General features: G+C 38.8%; 1 long non-coding RNA gene across 1 annotated transcript; it reads left to right on the forward strand.

Moving 5' to 3' along the window:
* On the forward strand, positions 1-20791 carry LOC119254809 (uncharacterized). The gene is made up of 3 exons (XR_005127365.2): positions 1-56; positions 13221-13327; positions 20487-20791. It is a non-coding gene; the product is annotated as an uncharacterized LOC119254809 (long non-coding RNA).
* The last annotated feature ends 284 nt before the right edge of the window (positions 20792-21075 follow it).

A 21075-nucleotide genomic window follows, 5' to 3' on the forward strand; every position in this document is an offset into this window, starting at 1 on the left:
TGGTGGTCCACGGCAGCTCTCAAGAGTGCCACTGGGATTCCAGGGCAGCGGAAAGGGTAGGATGCATTTAAGACTTTATTTCCCTCTTTTCTCCCTGAGTGGTACATTTCCTCATTTCCCCTTCCCTTGTAAATAAACCTTTTAGTAACGTTTTGTGTGTACCTGCAGTAGAGTATTAATAAGTCCTTATTAAGCCCGCAGGTGAGGACCCACAGTCAGGCAACCCGTTTTATATCGGGGCTGCTCCGTAACACCTTCAGTGGTGATGCCATTGTGGGATTTGTAGTCCTTGGTGTTTTGGCTCTCTTCAGGCTGGGGTGGGGGTGGGGTCCATAAAACCTGTTTGTGGAGTCTGCTCAAGACATCCCTTCCCACCAACAGTTTGTTTCCTTTTACCTCTAGAACACACATTTCCTTTGGTTATCCTGTGTGGCTAGATGATTACACGGCAGAGTGTGTAGATGTGTGGACCTCTGCTGATAGTTGAATCCCGATGGTGGTTTAAATCAAACATCTTTACATGCAAGCTACAGACTGTGTGTGTGGGTGTGGGTGTGTATATGTGGGTGTGTGTGCATAGTAAGAGACTGAGGCATTCCTTAATGTGGTTTTTTTTTTTTTATTTTATTTTAAAGAACCACTCACTGACTTTTTGTTTCCCTCCCTCCTGAGACGAGGGTCAGTCAGCCAGGAGCAGTGTTTATCATTGCCTTGTTTGGCCCTATTTTGTAGTTGGTCAATCCCTCTGTCTTTCTCTTACCTCTCCTGATAATAGGATTCTCCCAAAAATGGTCAGTTTTCTCGGTCCAGGAATTGTCTCAGAGTCAATGGTTGTGAGACCAGCAACTCTCTGACTCTGGAATTCAGAAGCTTCAGAGGAGAATAACAAGGTGTCTTCTCAATAATTCTCCCCCAGTCCAAGTTTTCTGTGCTAATAGCACTCCAGCTGTTTTATGGGCAATAATGCCCACAGAAATCAATGAAAATTACATTTCCTCTTTTCCCCTGCAGCAAGAGGTTGTTGGCTGTCATTAACCCAGCCCTGGAGTCAGGCATAAACAAAAGTTTTTGGATGGGGTTTTTGGGAAAGATTTTTAAAAATGGAGCTGAAGGCTGACAAATGCCCTTTGCACTCTGCTCTTCTTCCTTGCTCAATTGTAGTTGTAGTGCTGGGGGTGGAGCAGCCCTTTCATAACCATGGCAACTCTGAGGGAAAGGTTAGGATGTCACAGAGATATCAATCCTGACATCACCGTGCTGCTGAACCAGAGCTCACTTCCGCCTACCTCTTGTTACGCAAGAAAAGTCCTTAATTTGTTGAAATCACTGGTTTGGGGGCATTCTTAACCAGCAGCTCAATTTAATTCTTAACTGACACAGGACTAAAAGAGCAAGATGAGATAATGTACTGTGTTGGCAAATTGTATTTAGCATAAACATTGTGAAGGAATTCTAGGTAGCCAAGATAATGGTAACGGCATAAATCTGAACCACCGAACATATCTATCCTTCCTCCCCAAAGCACATTAAGAACAAGAAGTCCAAATAAAACTACAGAAAATCCATCTTCAGCAAACAAATTTCAAATTAGTAGCAAATTAAAAAAAATAAAACAAAACCTAGAAAACCGTTTCCAACACTCCTGATGTAAACCTTTCAGGAATAAAGTCAGTGTTGGGGAAACCTGTGCAGAAAATAGAAAAGTGGTGGAGTTAAGATTGATCTGAAACCACCACCACCAGGAGAATGTTCACCCCAAGCTTGAAGATAATGAAAAAACACACTGACACATCAGAGCACTTCCTACCAGAAAGGAACTTAACAGTGTGTGCGGGATGCAAGGAGGCAGCTTTGGCAGCTTTGGAGGCAGCTTATAAAGCTTCCAGGTATAAAGGATCAAAAGGAGAGTTGAGGATTCCTCCAGTAATCATGCAGGGTGGCAGGGAATAAAGATGAAGGGAAAGTTTAGTATAAACTGCCAGACCCTCTCTTCCTCCCAAATGAAAGGCAACCCAATTCCGGCTATCATGCCTCTTTCATAAATGTATTAATCTTTTTAATGAATTACTCAATTAATTACTTGACTAATTAAAAAGGAAAAGAAAAGAAAGAACTCATACTTTACTACACTGACAGGAGAGGGCACTCTTGAACTAGGAATCTTGCAGTCATCCCAAACTCCAGCCCTTCCCACAGAAATGCAGATCATTCTTCATTTAATTACTAAAATAAAAAATTTTAAAAATCCAACCTATTTAACTGATAAATATTCCTTCCCCAAATAATGATGAAGTGGAACAAAACTCTTAACACAATTCTCCAAACCGAATTGTATATCTTGACTAATCAGCATTTGGGACTATGAAAAATAGCTTGAATTGCAGATTTTAAAAAGTAAATACAGAAATGGAAAAAAAAAACAGGAAAAAAATGAAATGAGAATTTCTTGAACTCAGGAGATAAAAGAAAAAAATGAATAACATACTGAATTGCCTATCAGATTTCAGATAATATGTACTAAGTTTTTTGTATATGTAAAAGCCACATGACAGAAATCATTTGCATGTTCCTTGAGGATGGTGTACACAGACATTCAAATAATATCTCTACCCTATAGCTTTTTAGAATTCATGCTAATTGGATATGACCTCTGAGGCATGCAATAAATAGTGTCAGCTGTTACTGTAATTATCACCTCTACTAGCAATTGATTGGGTAAGAACAGCAGAGGGGAGATAGTCCCAACTAAAAAGTCTGGTGCAAAAAAACAGAGTTTACCATGCCCTAATGCTCACTGATGTCAGTGTTTCGACTTTCCAGATGAGGAGATTCAGGGAGGCCACATGGTGGCTGAAGGTCCCTCACATCCAGTTAATGATGGATAAGACATATGGAAAGCCTTTCCTTTACTCCCTCCCTCTTTTCCTTCTTCCTGCTCTCTTTCCCTCTGTCTCTCCTTCCCTCCCTCCCTGCTTTCCTTCCCACATGAACTATTTAGAGATCACCCTTAGATTCCAAGAGACCCCTGGAACTCGACATGTGTGAAGTTGAATTCCACACCTTTTTTAACTCTGTACCTCCTCCCAGTCTCCAACCCAGTATCAAACAGTCCCTGACATCATCCTTTCCTTTATCTTTTGTCCCAAATCATTCTTAAATTAAAATCAAAGCAAGAATTAAGTTCCTAGTACATGCTACCACTGATCATGGGACTGGGGAATAAGATCCACTTTCTATACTACAGGCTTGGTGGAAAGTCCTGTCTAATCAGCACATGCAACTGTCCTTTTGTCACTACTATCATCCTTTCCATTCCCATTACCACTCCCCAAGTTCAAGTTAGGATTTCCTCTTTCCTAGACTAATGAATCAGCCTCTTAAGATAATCTCTCTGAAATCAACCTGGTAAAACTTTTCTAATCTTGCACATTTTGGAGCTTACCATATATTTTGCTGTTTCTATGTTTCTCTCTCTCCTAAATACCCTCCTCTGACCACCCCATGCTACATGTTACCTGTACATTAAGGACTATCTCAAATCCTTGGTCCTCCTTGATGTTTTCCCTGATTTTCTGAGCCAGGAATGTGTCTTCCTTCTCTGAACTGATGCAAAGTTGTCCTCTGTTCCTATGCTCTAACAGCCATCCCTTCTGTCTATGCAGGTTGTTCCATAAAGTATTAGGGTGTGAAAAAACAGCTTTGTGTGATAGGAAAGTAGATCAGTGATCAAGAGAGATTATGCCATCATTAATTTATTTGTATCATACTTTTTTTCCTCCGGAGATTTGATAAAACAATCTACTGGAGAAGTTGAATATGCTAGGGCTACTACATTTTGTTTGGTTCTCCAAAGGGAAAATTGTGTGACTTCTAGAAAGTATTATGAGTTCTCCAGATCTCGGCTTCATTATCTAGAAAATAGAAAAGTTATACTAAATGACCTTAGTCCTCTTCCAGAGCTAACAGTCTATAATTAAGCTTTCTACGCTGGATGGCATCGTCCATTGATAGGCTAATCTAACCCCCATTCCTAGCTCCTCTTCTTTCCTTGCCTTTTCTAAAGAATTGGAAAAGCGGGCTATCTGCCTTGCAGCTAGAGCTAGCCATGTGACACAGTAGTGACCAGTGAAATTCAGCAGACTCTTCTAAGGGAAATTCTGGGAAATATTTGCTTTCCAAATAGTCAAGACAGGCACAGCTGACATCACTCCTGCGGCAGACAGAATTCTTAGGTAACCCCTGGTGCACATACCGTATATAATCTCTTCTTTTGCATATGGGTGGAGCCAAGGGTATCGCTCCCATGTTTGGTAACTACATAGTCACCTTTGAGTCAACCAGAAGGGAGATCATCCTGGGTCTCACACCATCAGGTGAGCTTTTTAAAAGAAAGATGATTTCCTATTGGCCTCTAGAAAGAAAGCAAACACTGTCATGAGCAGCCTCAGAGCAGCCTCTAGTTGCTGAGGGTCACAGCCCTAACAGCTGAATTCTACCAATAGCCAGTGAGCTTGACAGAGAAACCTGAACCTTCAGGGAACTTAGTAAACTAATGCCCAGGCTCCTGACCCATAGAAGCTGTGCCATAATAAATTTGCATTTTTCAAACTGCTGTTTGCGACAACTTGTTCTGCAACCATAAAAAATGAATATAACTCCTTTCTACCTGATTGCAAAGGCTGGGCACTTAAAAAAAAACTATCTTGTAATCATGAAGGGAAGCTCAAATGAATTACAGAGCCCCAGGCCCTGACTTATTGCCCTTTAAGCCAAAATCAGCAGCTGCTTTTTTCCAACCTTTTTTTTTTTTACACTAGAAAAAAAAAATCTATTTGTGCAAGCCAATGTAAGTTAGCAAGCTTTCTTTTACTTGCAGTGGAAATCATTTCCAACTGATAAAGCAGAATTCCAAAAGCAGCATGAGCAAATACTTATTTATTCATTGGCAAACATTTACAAGGAATCTGTAATGTTCCAGATAAGAAAGAAAAAAACCACACCAGAAAAAAAAAACAAACCAAAAAACCCAACTTTGCCCTCAATAAGCCCATAGCTGGTGTGAGGGTGGGTAGGATGGCAATGAAGAGAAGGCAGAGAAATATGGATGCTATTAAAATATAGAGTGGCTAGACCCTGGTGGGTATAGCCCAAAGGTCCTATCAGCTCAAAGGGTGACCCAGTGCAGACTTCAGGGCTGGCTGGAGGGGAGGGCAGGATCCAGAGGTTGAGGATGTGGAGCAGGGTTATGAGGGATGACTAGGAGTCACTGAGGAGAGGTAGAGTAGGCGAGGGCTGGCCCTGACAGGAGCAGAGGTCAGTCAGTCAGTCAAATAATTGACAACTACCAAACACATAGAGTGAGATAGAGGAATATGCCAGATACTCAGGGAGACAGGGACACAGTGGGAGCCATGGGTTACCATCATCCCGCATGCCCCAATAGAGCAGAGTGAGTGCTCTCCCTTGTCACCCAGGGAAATGCAAGGGACACCTGCCAGTCAGTCGTGCTGCCTGCGTCCTGGGCTAGTGCCATTGGCAGCAGCCCCAGATTTAATCACATCCAGAGAGCAGCTTGCCCGCGGGAGGAATCTTGGTCAGTGTCCTTCAGGAATGTGCTTGTTCAGGGAATTCAAGAAAAGAGAAATGAATTTGACAGGGAAGATAAGCCCCTTCAACTTTTGAAGTCTTGGAGGCTTTTAAGGCTCAGTCAAGCCTCCTCTTGATTTATGGTTCATTCAGTCTAGGATTTCACTTGGAAATTAAAAGGCCCCTGTAAATCTTCTTTAAATAAGTAAAGGAACAAATATGTCAAAATAATAAAATGTGCATTCTGAAATAGGGCCTAGAGGAATACTTGTGGTAAAAAAAAAAAAAAACTTAGATACCTTTATAGGATGCTGAAAGTAATAACAAAATCTTATTTTACCACATGTTATTTGAGGAAAAAAGATGTAACTTAGGGGTCAGGTTCTAATCTCAGAGGACACCCTATTCAGCCTTCCCTGGTTTTCTCAGGGAGTTGAGGAAGCGTCTCTGTTGTAAACAAGTAAGGAGCTTGCCCAAGTTTTAGGATTTTAGTTTTCTTTTTTCCATTTTAAAAAAAAATTTGAGATTCACTACATTTTAATATGTAATACAATAAAATTCACCCTTTAAATACAATTTGATGAGATTTGACAAATGTGTACAGTAGTGTAACCACACACTGAGGAGGGCAGAGGTCATTTTTATCACCACCACCCGCCCCCCCTAAAAAAAACCTGGTCCTAGACCATTGTAGTCCACGCCTCTCTATATCCCTTGGCAACTATTGATTTAATTTCTTTCCCTATAGTTTTGCCTTTCCCAGAATGTCATATAAGTGGATTCATACAACGTGAAGCCTTATGTGCCTGGCTTTTTGCTCTTTACATAATCAAAGGCCAATTTTTAAAAGCTTTAATGTCATCTGCTAAGATCATCTTTCTTTGTGATCCAAAGCTGAGTGGGTGAGCATCAAAGTTCACACTTGTCTTAAATTCACAGAAGTATGATTACAGACCCTAAATCAAACCTACTGAATACCAAGTCATTTCTCTTTGTTATCTATGTGTTGGCTTAAACTACACTTGTACAGTTAAAACAATAACAGCAGTAGTGAATTTATAGTTGAATATTGTTTGATTTATTAGCATTTAGAAATGCATAATTGCCTTTTAATCAGTCAAGAGTAGTTATAAGCCTCTACTATTGCTCTTAAGGAACGTGCAAAGAGGATGGAAAATGACAGCACATAATTAAATAGTAGAATTTTATTGCTGAAAGTGATTTTAGGGATCATCTAGTCATAACATCATAGAATTTCACAGCTGGCAGTGACATTCAAGATTTCCAGAGCTGCCCATTTAGATTTGAATTTCCTCCAGGGGTGGCAACCTCCAAGGGCAGACAAGTAATGAAAGTGTGTGTCAGTTGGCCAGTAGATAGTAATGGGGTGAGAGGCAAACTGGAAAGAGTATGGCAGTCCCTGTGGCCATTCAAATTTAATGTAAAAAAACAAACACTGTGAAAAACCAACAAATACTTATCTGTGGGTTTGATAAATACAGTATTTGCAGCACCCTTTCCTTGTCGCATGTCCCCCATTTCCTGCCAGCCTTTTCAGAGGATAAAAAAAATACTTGTATGTGAACCTTTATTTCAGGATTTGCTTCAGGGAAAAAAAATCTCAAGTTCATACAGCCGGTGAATACTTGAACACCTCCAGAGAGAAGGGGCTTACTGCAACCCAAACCCATGAGTTGTCTTAAGAAATCTCTGACCCAAAGAAATATCTTACCCTTACTGAGGTGGAGTGTCTATGGCTGGCTTCTAAGGCTCACTTCATGAGATCATATACATATACTGTTGTGTAGACTTGTCTAGACATGCCCCTCTTCAGAGAGACTCTTTCAATTCAATTCTTAAACTATTTAGTTGTTATTGAATACATCCTATGTTTCACTTACATATTTATGAAAAAATAATTTTGTTACTTGGTACCCAAAACCGGTAGTGAGAATCTGGAATGCAAAATGCCCAGAAGAAGGAAACCCCTATCCCCCAAAAAACTGGGTGTTGAAGTTGGATACTGAATTTTCCACATCACATGAGAGGGACATTAGACCCATTTTTAGTTAAATGTGAAAGGAGGGATGGATCCAGAATACTGTCAAACATGGCACCATTTTGTTTACATATATAATAGATGTATTATGTGCCTAATTTCTGGTCTTAACTTTTCAATTGGGAAGGAATCGTGAAAAATGTGCTGTATCTTCTTTTTCACCCTGACAGTTTTTGTTGGGGCAGGGCAGTGGGTGGGGATATGTACTGAATGAATGCCACAAACACAAGTTTTATGGACTCCACCAACACCCAGACCAACGAGATCCAAGACACCAACGACTACAAATCCTATAATATCATCACCACCGATGGAGGGTTGCTGGGAACTGAGGACACCCTCAGTTTGGTATATGTAGTCAGGCTTGGTATATAACCAGACATGTGGGCCTTAGGGTCGGGGGTCCCTTGGTTTTTTGCTGGCTCGCAGTGTGTGATTGGTGTCCCAGCTCAGCGGAACTGGTAGGACGCATTCGCCAATTTCTCTCTCTCTTTCTCCCTTAGTTATTCCTTTCTTCATTTCCCCACTTTGTAAATAAACCCTTTATTAACTTTTGAGTCTCATTATAAGTCCCTTTGAAGCGCACAGGTGAGGAGCCACAGTCAGGCCAACCCATTTCAAATGTTGGGTTGTCCTGTAACATTTCCTGGTGCCTACGTTACCCAGTTAAGTGTTCAACATTTGTTCCTGTACGTGCTACCTAATAGGACATCAAAATACTTTGTAAAGGCAATGGTTTGGTGTTAAATTCTCAGTTTCATTCTGAGAGTCATCTTTGGAGCCTCTTTGAGAGGCAAAAAATGCTCTGAATTGTCTGTGTTGTACCAGGCAGTATCTCTAACCTATTTCTTCCCATCTTGAGAAAAGGGAAAGTTTCAGGAGACAAAGAACTGAGTACAGTGGCATTCAAAACAGTGGGACAAGTAGATTTCATGGCCCTTATGAGCATCACTTTTGACGTTATATTTGAAATAAAATACTTGTTGGAGAGTTGAATGTGCTGGTTTCTAAATTTTTGCGAGTACTCTGAGGATACCTGTGCCCATTTTTTCACAACCCATTTCTGGGACACACACTGAAAGTACTGATTACTTGCTAATACATCTTTTCTCAATAAAACTACTCTGTAAATATGCATTCGCAAGCATTTATGAATAGTTTTTCTTTTAAAATATTTTTTTGAAAGAGATAAACAAGTGATTATTGAATTCAAGGCTACATCTTTTCCTCCCACTTCTTCTCAATCTGATATAATTACAATAAGTCTGGGTTGTACATATCAGAACATCTTCTGGTTTTGATTGTCAAGCAATCAAATAACATTTCTCACCCCCACTCAGACCCATAATTTAAAGCTTCTCTGCAGTGACACTTGGTGCACTTTAATTATAATGCTCTTCAATCCAGAAAGCTATTTAAAGGACTATGGGAGCTGTGCATTTGCAGTTCTTTCTCTTGAAAATGATTCAGAAATTTATATGTGTAGCTGATCCCAAATTGAAAACCAATAACTGGTGCTGTGCCTGACTTTTAATAGTAATGCTTTTTTTCCTTTATGGATGACCAATATTTTAAAAAGTTCTTTCCAAGATAGACTGTCCAGCAAAACTATGCATTTTGAAACTGTTTTTCACCAAAATGGTAGAGGAAAACATGCAACATTTCACCATCATCTGCATTCTGTTTACAGCAAATATTTTTTCGTTTCATAATGAAATTCTCAAGACCCAAATGGGTAGGTGTTTTAATTCAGCCTTGAAATAAAGAATGGCTTTTTCTGGACATTTTCTCTTCCCTTCCCAGGCAGTTACTGGTACCAACTTGCTCTTAATTATCTCCCATTCAATGCTAGTCATAACTGCCCGCCTACTTCACACTCAGGCAGGCCAGCCCACACTATTCACCCCAGCCCCCTCTGGCTGAATCATCTTCCGTTCCCTCCCCCCAGCACACCTCCCCGCACCCCCCCCTCCCCACCACCACCCTCAGTCCTTTCCCACTGCCATTTCATTTCCTTTTTCACTTTAGTGCTCTTGTTTACAGGGACACTCTTGCATTTCCAATGCCCTTATTCTTCATTCTATGGTATGTTCCCTTTATTTTCTCAAAAACTGCAACTCTTATGGAATTTTCTTCCCATAACTGAAGACAGCTTATGCTTAATGCACCATAGCTTCTGTGTTCATTAACAATCCATTAATTCTTGTGTACTTCAGGAGAAGTGCTATTTGAGAAACTGGAAATTTATCACTGTCACTCTAACATAAAACAGATAAAGCGATTTTGGGAACTGTCAACCTTCACAGAGACCAAGGAAGTCCTAGGTCTGTTCAACGCATTCATTTTCAGTTTGACCTTCCGGCTTTCAACATAACACATTCATTGATTTTTTAAAAATGCTCCTGTCAAGTGCTCTCAGATCATTAATTTTCAAGTGTCCACCTTTTTATATGCTAACCAAAGGACTCCTATAACATGTGGGTGACTAAGGGCTCCAGGATTTGATAGCTAAAGGTATCTGAGCTCTGATTAAACAATAGGGACGTTATGCCACCAGCTCAGACCTTGAAAGCACAATGAAACTTCTCCTCTCTATGCATTACTTACTTAAATTTGGGGTCAACATTGTCAGGAGGTTTCCATGCAAGAAGAAAAATGTCTTGGCATGTACAGGAAAAGTCACTCATCCTCATTTTCTCACAGGGATTTCCAACATAGGTATGGAAGTAACCCCAGCAAGCAAAGGAAGAAAAGAGAAAACCAGGTCCAAATGATCCCTGGTGACCCCTTTGGGGTTTCCTTTTGCTCAGATACTCTTCCTCCAACTCCTCACTTCATAGGGGAAAAATGAGCTCCAAAGGCCTGATCTGACTTGCGCCAAGTCACTAGGGAATTACGAAAAAAAAGTAACAGGGGTAGAACTCAAGGATTTCTACTCGTCAAAAGGAAGTGCCCACACAGTGCCCTTCCATGTTATCATTTCCCCAAATCCTCCAATCCCACAGAAAGACATCCCACTTGACAAATAAGGGTCATAAAGGTAAATAATTATATGAGGTTCACGCACTTGGAAATTGATGCCGCTTCCTGAACAACGTGCTGAAGTTCACAGCTAACCTTTCACAACTTGGGGATTACTCACTCAGCAAGTGCCACATGCTGAACTCTTTACTTCCAATCCATTGCTATACTCTTTGATGAAATTCTAACAAACCCCTTGTGCTGTTACTTATCTTTTGATAATGATATCATTATCTCCATAATGAAAACCTGGGATTTGGGCTTCTTTTCTGACTTTTCTGCTATTTTGTTGCTGTTGTTTATTTTGTTTGTCTTTTTGAACACAAACATCATTCAAAAAAGCAGGAGGCAAATGGGTCCTTTCATATATTATTTTTTGGAATCCAAATTGTCGATGTTTTGGGAGACAAGAGAGGAATCACAGTCTCACAATCTTAACATTTTCCCCTGTGGACTGAATGGAATGTATTTCTGAGGAAAGATGAATGAGGGACAAAAGATGGTAGCTCCACCTTCCTTTAGAAGTTTGTCAGGGAAAATGACTCATAAGGCAGATGCTTAATGTCTTTGCTGTTGGTTAAATAAGGGTTGATTGGGTGGGGATGCTGAGATAAGCGGGGAAATGTGCTTTTATTGTTTTAACTTATCTGCAGTTACCAGTATGTAACGGAACAGATTCTCAATGCTTTACTCAAAATAAAGGAATCTATATTTATGTAAAGCTCTGTTGTGCATTTCTGACAACATTTGCATCAAGAGTTAGAGATATTTGGGAGATGTAGATAATAAAAATAATACATAACATAGTTTCTTTGAAGATTTGTGAATTGAACTTGCAAATCATAGTAGCAGTAACACACTTTTAATATACACACAACAGTTCAGAACTGACTTTACTCAGTCTTCCACCTCTGTCTCCAAACTTCTCAACGTTGGGAAAACATTCCCTCTCTCAGCTCTGTGAGCTCATGCCTTTTCAATTGTTCAGTCACCCCCTAAAATTATTACCTTTCAGGATACTTTTTTTTTGTACTAACTTAAAATGTGGTAGAGATTTCTTTTGGAATATCTGTCTGTAACAAACTTTTCAGACTGTATTTTCTTCACTTATGAAATGACAGTTTGGGTTAGATCATCATTAAGATGTCTCCCAGGCCTTAAATTTTATAAGCTTCTAGGGTAATATATTAAATTAAACACGTATTGAACATCTGCTAATTGCTGGGCACCATATCAGAGATCGGAAGAACCAGGATACAGTCCTTCCTGTCAAACACCTTAACCTATAGCAAATGAGAGTGGTTCAGAGAGGCTAATTAAAATTAAAAATGATAGGATCAAGGAATGGCACAAGGAGAAGTGAGTAATTCTGCTGGTGTGGGTGGTTAAGTAAAACACAGAGAAGATGACATCTGAGCTGAGCCTTTAGGGATGAGTTCAATAGATTTAGACAAGGAGAAAAGAATATTCTAGATAGAAGGAACAGCATATAGGCGATGGCATAGAAACATGAATATATGGTAGAGCAAAAAGAACAAAGAGGAATATTTGTGAAGCAGTAAAACTAAGACAATATCCTCTGAGATATCAGTTATTCAGTGTATTTAGTCATCTAGAGCTATCCTACAAAATATCACAGATTGGGTGACTTAAACAACAAAAATCTATTTTCTCACAGTTCTGAAGACTGGAAGTCCAAATCAAGGTGTCAGCAGGCTTAATTTCTTTTGTGGCCTTTCTCCTTGGCTTGCAGAGTTTCTCACTCTTTCCTCACACATCCTCCATGTTTATGCCCCTTGGAGTCGTTTCCTTTTCTTAGAAGACACCGGTCCTGTTGGATTACAATCCCACGCTTATACCCACATTGAACCTTAATTACCTCTTTAGAGGCCAGGCCTCTGTCTCCAAATATAGTCATTGGATGGGGGTGCAGTAGGGAAACAGGTGGGACTTCACTATGTGGTGGGTGATGGGGGAACACAATTCACTCCATGACATCCAGTGAGATAAGTATACTAGCTGTACTAGCTGGATAATGATGAGAAAAGGCCTCAGGGCAGCCAAAGTGGTTACTATCAGATCAATGTATTAAACTTAATCTTCCCATTGACAGGAAATCACTTAGATCTCACCCATATGACTCCTTATTCTAATTTTACATTCAGCTTTTGAAAGCTAGTTGGTTTGTTTTACTATCTTCGAACTGAAAGATAGTATCTTCCAACTGTACCTTTAGCGTGTGGGAAGCATATAGGGGAAGTCAAGATAACAGTGAGAAGAAATTAGTTACTGACAGATTATATTTTCCAGAGATTGTGGTAACATTCTCTCCCTTCCCTAAAGCTCTCTTACAGTGTAAATTTGCCACATCCCCTGTCAAGAAGTGGAGTCCAAATCTCATTCCCTTGAAGCTGGAGCTGACCTTACAGCTCCTCGTTACAAATAAAATGTCTCTATATGATTTCTGAGCCTATAAGAAAAGGTCATGAAGCTTCCACCTGTTTCTCTTGGAATACTCATCCTCTAAAAGCCCCTCTTTGGTTTTCCCTCTTAGAATGCAGTCCCCATGCCATGAGAATCTCAAGTCACAAGAAGAAGCCAGATTTATGTACTCTGGTCCATCATCTGAACTGAACCTGGATGTTAGCTATTCCAGCCCAGGTGAGTGAGATGCCATCATGGAATTATTATAGATCCTCCAGTGCCAGCTTTTCTAGACTCCAGATACTAAACTCCTTTCCAGTCATCTGTGTCTTGCTAACTGAGGGCTGAGATAGTACAGAACTGAAAAGAGCTATCCTCGTAAATCTTTTCCAGATTCCTGATCCATAGAATTTGAGGAGAAATAAAATTATTTTTTATGCTGCTAAGTTTGGGGTAGCTTATTTTGCTGCAATAATAACTGACTCAGACAGTTATTAAAGGAACAAGCCATTAAAGGGAACAAAATGTTTAAAAAAATACCTATAATGAACAGATGAACCAAAAATGTAATCTAATTAGTGTATGGAAAGTAACTCTGCAGATATCACTATTGTTACTGAAAGCTCCCTACTTACAATACAGCATACTATTTGATACTTATAATAACAAGCAGTACAGTATTATTAAGAAAACATTAAATTTGGTTCAGAAAACATAATTTGGGAAGGAAGGGGAAATATATCATTTATTTAAAAAATACTTCAAACTGGTTCATATTTAAACTTTCCTTGGTGCTTTAAAAGGAATATAAGTTTCCATTATCAGGAAAATTAGAACACGTAAACATTTTTATTCCTTAGTAATACTGGATAAATTAGACTTTACTGTAATTTTTGCCTGAAAGCATTTCATATTTATTGCTGTTTGTGTTGCTTGCCAAGAGTAAGTCTTGGTGGTGATCAGCTTTAGAAATGTCCCAAAGCAGGAGAGACAGAAACAAAAACAAACAAGTGGGATTATATCAAACTAGAAAACTTCTGTACAGTGAAAGAAGCCCTTATCCAAACAAAAAGAGAATGTATTATATGGGATATTTGCAAATCATACCTTTGATAAGTAGTTAATATCCAAAATATATAAAGAACCCTTACAATTCAACAACAAAAATAGAAAGAATGGGATTTAAAAATGGAAAGAGGATCTGAATAGATATTCTCCAAGAAGACATACAGATGGCCAACAGACACATGAAAAGATGCTCGTCATTTCTTATTGTTAGGTAAATACAAGTCAAAACCACAATGACATATCATTTTACACTGTTAGAATGGCTATGATCAAAAAGTCAAGAAAAAACAAATGTTGTTGAGGATGTGGAGAAAAGGTAATCCTCATACACTGTTGATGGGAATATAATTGGTGCAGCCATTATGGAAAACAGGATGGAGATTCCTCAAAATAATAAGAATAGAAATACCATATGATCCAGCTACTCCACATCTGGATATTTATGTGAAGAATACAAAACCACTAATTTGAAAACACATACACCTATGTTCATTGCAGCATTATTTACAATAGCCAAGATATGAAAACAACCTAAGTGCCCATAGATGGATGAATGGATAGACATGGTATATATACCCAATGGAATACTACTCAGTTATAAGAAAAGATGAAATCTTGCCATTTGTGACAATATAGATAGACCTTGAAGGCATTATGCTAAGTGAAATAAGTCAGATGGAGAAAAGTCAAATGCCACATGATTTCACTCAAGTAAAATCTAAAGAAACAAAGCAAATGAATAAGGAAAACAAAATAGATAAAGTCTTAGATACAGAGGCTAGACTGATGACTAAAAGAGGGGTAAGGGACAAAGTGGGTCAATTATATAGTGGTGGAAGGAACTAGATGTTTGGTGGTGATCACAATGTAATGTGTACTGATGTTGAATTATAATGCTGTTCCCCTGAAACTTATGTTAAAAAACAATGTATTTCAATTAAAATTTCTATGAAAAAGAGTAAGTCTTAAGAACTACCACTTATCAAGCACATGCTTTCTTTTTTCAAAAGAGGATTTGAGGAGGCTTTATGTTTACTTAATCAACTTCATACTTCACATAGCATATCAATATACACTTTTTCAGGGCCTCCCTGGTGGCACATGGGGTTAAAACGCAACCTATGAAGCCATCTGCAGCCACTGCAGCACGAGTTCGATCCCCAGCCAAGGAGCTACACACTTGGTGCAGCAGACCTCTCTTGTCTCGCTCGCTGCTCCCCTTAGCAGTGTATTTCACTCAATCCGCCTGTTCTGTCCCCACTCTGTCTCTGCTGAATCCTCTCACCGGCCCCCCCACACACACCTCTGGCCTGTACCCCAGTTCTTGTGTGCATAAATAAATAAATCTTTTTTAAAAAATACATTTTTTCAATGGTAATGATATTAAATTATGACCTCCTTAGAGACCAGGGACCAAGCCCTGTTGTTACTCATTTGTGTATCACCAGAATTGCCTAGTTTGGTGCTTTGTGTGTAATGTAAGCTAAAAAAAGATGTGGTGAATTAAATCAAATTGGCAGAATTGTGATCATATTTTTAAATAACTTCTGTCTAAAATTTCTCTCCAAAACACTGAAGAGAAATCAAAAAAAGGATTTGAAGTAGTCATTATCCTAAGGTAATACAAAAAAAACATGTAAAATACCACCCACTTCTAAATGGATATACCTATGCATTACAATAAACACACCACATGACAGGCTTTTAAATTTTATTTCCACTGAGTTTCATGCCATTAAACTGGTATTAATAACCCATTTGCAGTTCAGATCAGGACTAACGTTGAATGAGGAGGGTTGCGCATGTGGTTACTCGTGTCCATGTATGCATGTATGTTTAGATGGGGAGTAGAATTATTAGCAGAAACAAGACTTCAGGACTCATAGTCCCATCACAAATATCCTTTCCGAAGAGTGGACAGTGACTGGAGCAAAGCAGGGTCTGATGGCAGGTTCTAGGGAGACACTGGACTCCAGACACCAAGTCAACATCAGGGGTCCCAGCTACCCCTTTCTTCCTAGACCAGTAAAGCCAATGTCTTCTGCCCACCCCTTCAAGGTTCTTGTACTGAAGCCCACACAGCTCCATACAGAACTCCCATCACCCTAGGATGGCTGGGCCTCTTGTTGGAGACAAGTGAGGTCAAGATCCCTTCCTGGTTGTTTTATTATACAACTCAAGTTTGCAGGGATGAACTTTTAACTGGAATTTTATCTTGGCTGAAATTTTATTTATGTGCAGATAATTTGACCAGTTGTTTGGCAGCTGCAGATGTGATGAAAATTCAATTCAAATATATATAGTGCCTGCCCTCCAGAATTTATAATCTAATGGGAGAGCCAGGCTAGGACATTTCTAGCTATATTGGTATAAAGTGCTGCGGGGGAATCTGAGGAGGGAGGCCATTACCTCTGATTCTGTAAAGGAAGGTACATCTCTCAGTGAACTCTCACTTTGATAAGTCATTCTGATTGGGATGACTAGTACTATGAATTTTTTAAATGATTTTAAAAGAACTCTTTAATTTATTGAATATATTCAATGCCTAGGTACTAGTACTATGCTATGTATTCAACCGTACTTCTCACTTTACTCTTAAAATGAGAAACTCTAGAAGTTACTCTAAATCCTTGTGTTATAGGTAAAGAAACTGAAGTTTATAGAAGTCACTTACCTAAAGTCATGCACCTAGAAAATGGCAGAACCAGGACACCAGTCATACCTGTCCAATGCCAGAGTTCAAGATTTAACCACTAGGAAATGGATCTCTCTCACTCTTCCTCTCTCTCTCTCTAGCTCCCTTTGTCTCTGTCTCTCTCTCTCTCTCTGTCTTTCTCCTTTTTCTTTCTCAATTCTGTTTCATAAATGAAAAAACTGACCTAGGCCAAAAAATTCATATCCCTACTTCCTACTTCCCTTTCATTGGAAATTTTCACAATGAAAGTCAAAAGATGCTTATAAAAAAACCAAGTGCATTATAGGACACTATCTTCAAAGAGGATATCCACAGAGTTCAAAGTATTTCAACACAAATTTGGCCCTCCCCAATGTTAGGAAAATGTCTGTGTTCCTAGTCTCTATGATCTAGGATTCTGATATTTAAACATATTTCTGTGTTCTGATTTCCCTTTATCATCAGGAAGGAAATTTAACACAAGATCTAATTTGTAACTCAAGACTTATTTGTCTTTATCTATACAACAGAGTATTAGTTATCTAGCAGCCTTTCTAGTTAATTGTTAATTAATTATATATTTCAAATTGCTTGTAGTATGTTTCTTTAAAAAGAGTAAAGAGTATTATTGGTAGGTTACAATTATAAAATTATATGCTTCCCACCACTGATTTTAAAACAGATAATGAAAGTTCAAGTTTTAAACTGGCAAGAACATTATTTTAAAAATGTTAATTTCCATCTAATTGGAGGCAACAAGAACCTCTTCAAAGCTGTCAAATTTCCCTATACCAAAATATACAGACTACAATTTTTTAACGAGACTTCTATGGCACACAGTGAGTTACATACTATAGCAAGCTTCCCACTTACCTGGGGAAAGAACAAGAAAACTTCCATAGCATATTATATTCCCACTGAAACTCAGGGAACCATGACCTCTCTACACTAGAATTATAACAGTCCTCTGAAAGTTAACTTCTCAACTGATCCCTAGTTTCCAAATTAGTCAGCAAGCATACACAGTGGGGCACAATGCCAAATAAAATGTACAAATGGACATCTGGCATCTCAGATTTGATCAAGCAAAGAGCAAAGTGCAAATTTAAATATGTGCTCAGGGTACCACAAAACGCCAAAAACAGCATATGAATCATGAGGGAGGAAGTAGAATTTAATGAACTACTTTGTGCTTATTTTATAAATCATATTTTAAAATTCTTTTGAAATATATATGAGATGAAAGGAGAGGAGGCATCATAACTTTTCAGTGATTGAAGTCACCAGAGCTTATCAGTTCTTTATATCTTAAATTAGAACAATTTGACATTGTCTACAATCGATCACCCAGAATCCCCATTTTTTTATTTGTGGCAAACACTGGAAACTTTAATTCAGTTCATCATATGGTTCTATAATCAACAATAGGACCTGTATCCTAGTAATTGTCCTCGTGTGACTCAGTGTTTCAACAAATCATTGTTTAGACTGAGGTTTTAATTGGAGAAACTGTGGACATAATTGCATGGATGTTTACTGAATGAATAAATAAATGTATAAATGAAATGAAAGCAATAGATATGGATTCCAAAGCCAGGTTTTAATTTCTTTTTTTCATTTCTACTCTATGATCTTGAATCATTTACCTTAAGCTTCAGTCTCTACATCTATAAAATGGAAATTGTATATTTCATGTGAGATTATCTCATGAGGTGGAATGTTTTATTTTGGTATTGGGAGGATTAGAAATGAGACATTTATTTGAGAAAGCACATTAAAATCCTTCAAAACCTCTCTATAATCATTATTAATCAAATGTACGTCAAACATCTACAGATATTAGGTACAGAGACGCTTTTGTGAAAAAGTTTTAGGAAATAGGATGTTTTATGTCCATTTGACACCGTCTCAAACATATTCTTTGATATACTCTACAACCATTCATTATGTCTTCAACCTAACAGTCCCTCCTTATTGCCCTGTCCATCTTTGAGAATAGAAGAAAGTGAGAGTGTCTGCTTGAAAAATGACCTGGTGATTTTCAAAAGTCAAAGTTTAATGTTTGGTTTTTTAAGAGTCATGAATTAAGTATGAATGTCAAAACAGCCCAACGAAAATATCACCTTCCCCATGACATCACAACCAAAATGTCACCTCTTCCTGAAGGCACCCTCCTTCTCTCTGGTCTCTTAAGAGTGACCAGAGAGAATGCTGCTCCATCTGTGTCATGGTCTCCTGACCTTTCTGTCCTGGTTCCGACTCTTACTCAACCTTTAGCACTCTTCTGGTCATTCCCTGCCTGGACAGTCTGGCCAGGGACCTCTCTCACCCTTCTAGCAAGGTATTAAATAAATCAGATCTGTTTTTTTTTTAATAATAAATTTTATTTTTATATTCCCCATACAATTGCAACCCTCCCCCCATTCTGACCCCAATCCCTCCCCTCCCGCCCCCCCACCCCCCAAAAGTGTCTCTGGTTCATAGTTTTTTGTTGATTTTGATTTTCACTTTCTTATAGTTATTCATTTTCCTGGTCCCTTATTTAAGTTTTCTAGATTCCTGCTATGAGTGAGACCATCCGGTATTTTTCTTTTTCTTTCTGGCTTATTTCGCTGAGCATGATCCCTTACAGCGCCATCCATGTTGCTGCAAATTGCATGTGTTTATCTTTTTTGAATGCTGAGTAATATTCCATGGTATATATGTACCACATCTTCTTGATCCAGTCATCTATTTTTGGGCATTTGGGCTGTTTCCAAAGCTTAGCTATTGTAAACAGTGCTGCTATAAACATAGGGGTGCAGGTGTTCTTTGGAATTGATGTTTCTGTGTCCTTTGGGTAAATACCTAGGAGTGGAATTGCTGGATCATATGGAAGCTCTATGTTTAGTAGGTCCAGAAATCTCCACACAGCTCTCCATAGTGGTTGGACCAGTTTGCACCCCGACCAACAGTGCAGAAGAGTTCCTTTTTCTCCACACCCTCGCCAACATTTGTTGTTGCTAGTTTTTGGTATCTCATGGTAGTTTTGATTTGCATTTCCCTGATTACAAGTGATGTTGAACATTTTCTCATATGCCTGTTGGCCATTTGCATGTTTTTTTCTTAATTGGAAAGCCATCCTTTAAAATGTGTTAGCTGTGGAAACATTAATTCATCCTTGAAGCAAATTCTTTTGCTTTGGAAAAATCGCTGAAATCTTTTCATAAACATAATAGAACATAATAGAACAACATACCTGTTGCTCTTGGAGATAAATAAGTCTGCATTAACTTGAAGGCAAGTACTGCAGACAGAGATGTTAAATGTGCCACTAATGAATGCACATTTTGTTAACTTTAGCATAAATGTGCTCTTATAGGGACAGAAAATGTAGTGTTTCTAAATGTGGATTTAGACTACCCCTGAAAATGATATATCCCTCCCCCTAGGGATACATGGATGTCTCTTATTTTAAAATTTTTCTTATAGTCTGCTTTAGAGCAGTTCTCATCAGGAGCAAGGTTGATTAATACATGTTTGTGTAAGATCTAGAATGGCACGGAAACAGCTGATTGAACTGTTGGCCGACCTACCAAGGGTTTTAAAATTAAATAATCCAGCCTTTGAAATGTCTTTTAAACTATCACCTCTGCCCTTTCTGTGCCCCTGCAGTTAAATAGTACCTGGTGGGTCGGAATAAAGGATTTGGATGTTTCCAGTGCCATCTCTGGTGAGAAATGAGGTAGGTCTAAGAATGAACTGGGGGAGGGAAACTTCACTCCTCCAAATTACAAAGATAAGTGTAAAAACTTCATGATACAAAGATGCCTGGGGTGACCCTCCATACAAATCACTCTTCTATGACACACAATTATCTAGTTATTTATTTTTAGTATTGATGGAAGAATAACACGTCATTTTTGGTGGCAGCCGAGTAAAGCTACTTTCTGTGCGGTGCTTTGAACCATCCCAAGGCTTTAGTTAAGTGTTAAGTGTTATAGTGGGCTCGACTGTGCTTCAGGGAATTAAGGAAGGGCTTTGTGCACACATCTGTGAAGCTAAAAAGAGCAGCAGCCGTAGGGAAAAGCCTTTACAGGACATCACAAAATAAAATGTAGGATCTTGAGTGATACCAGCTAGATGAGGGTGACTTGTCAATTGACCATTTGGACAAATTACGAAACATGAAAGAAGTGTTCCTTAGGGAACGGTTGGAAGCATCTCAGTAAAAGAACAGATTTCTCAATTTTCCTTGAGTGCT

This window comes from Talpa occidentalis, unplaced genomic scaffold (assembly GCF_014898055.3).
Source record: "Talpa occidentalis isolate TD23 unplaced genomic scaffold, MPIMG_talOcc4v2.1 talOcc4.3, whole genome shotgun sequence".
Taxonomy (NCBI): Eukaryota; Metazoa; Chordata; class Mammalia; order Eulipotyphla; family Talpidae; genus Talpa; species Talpa occidentalis.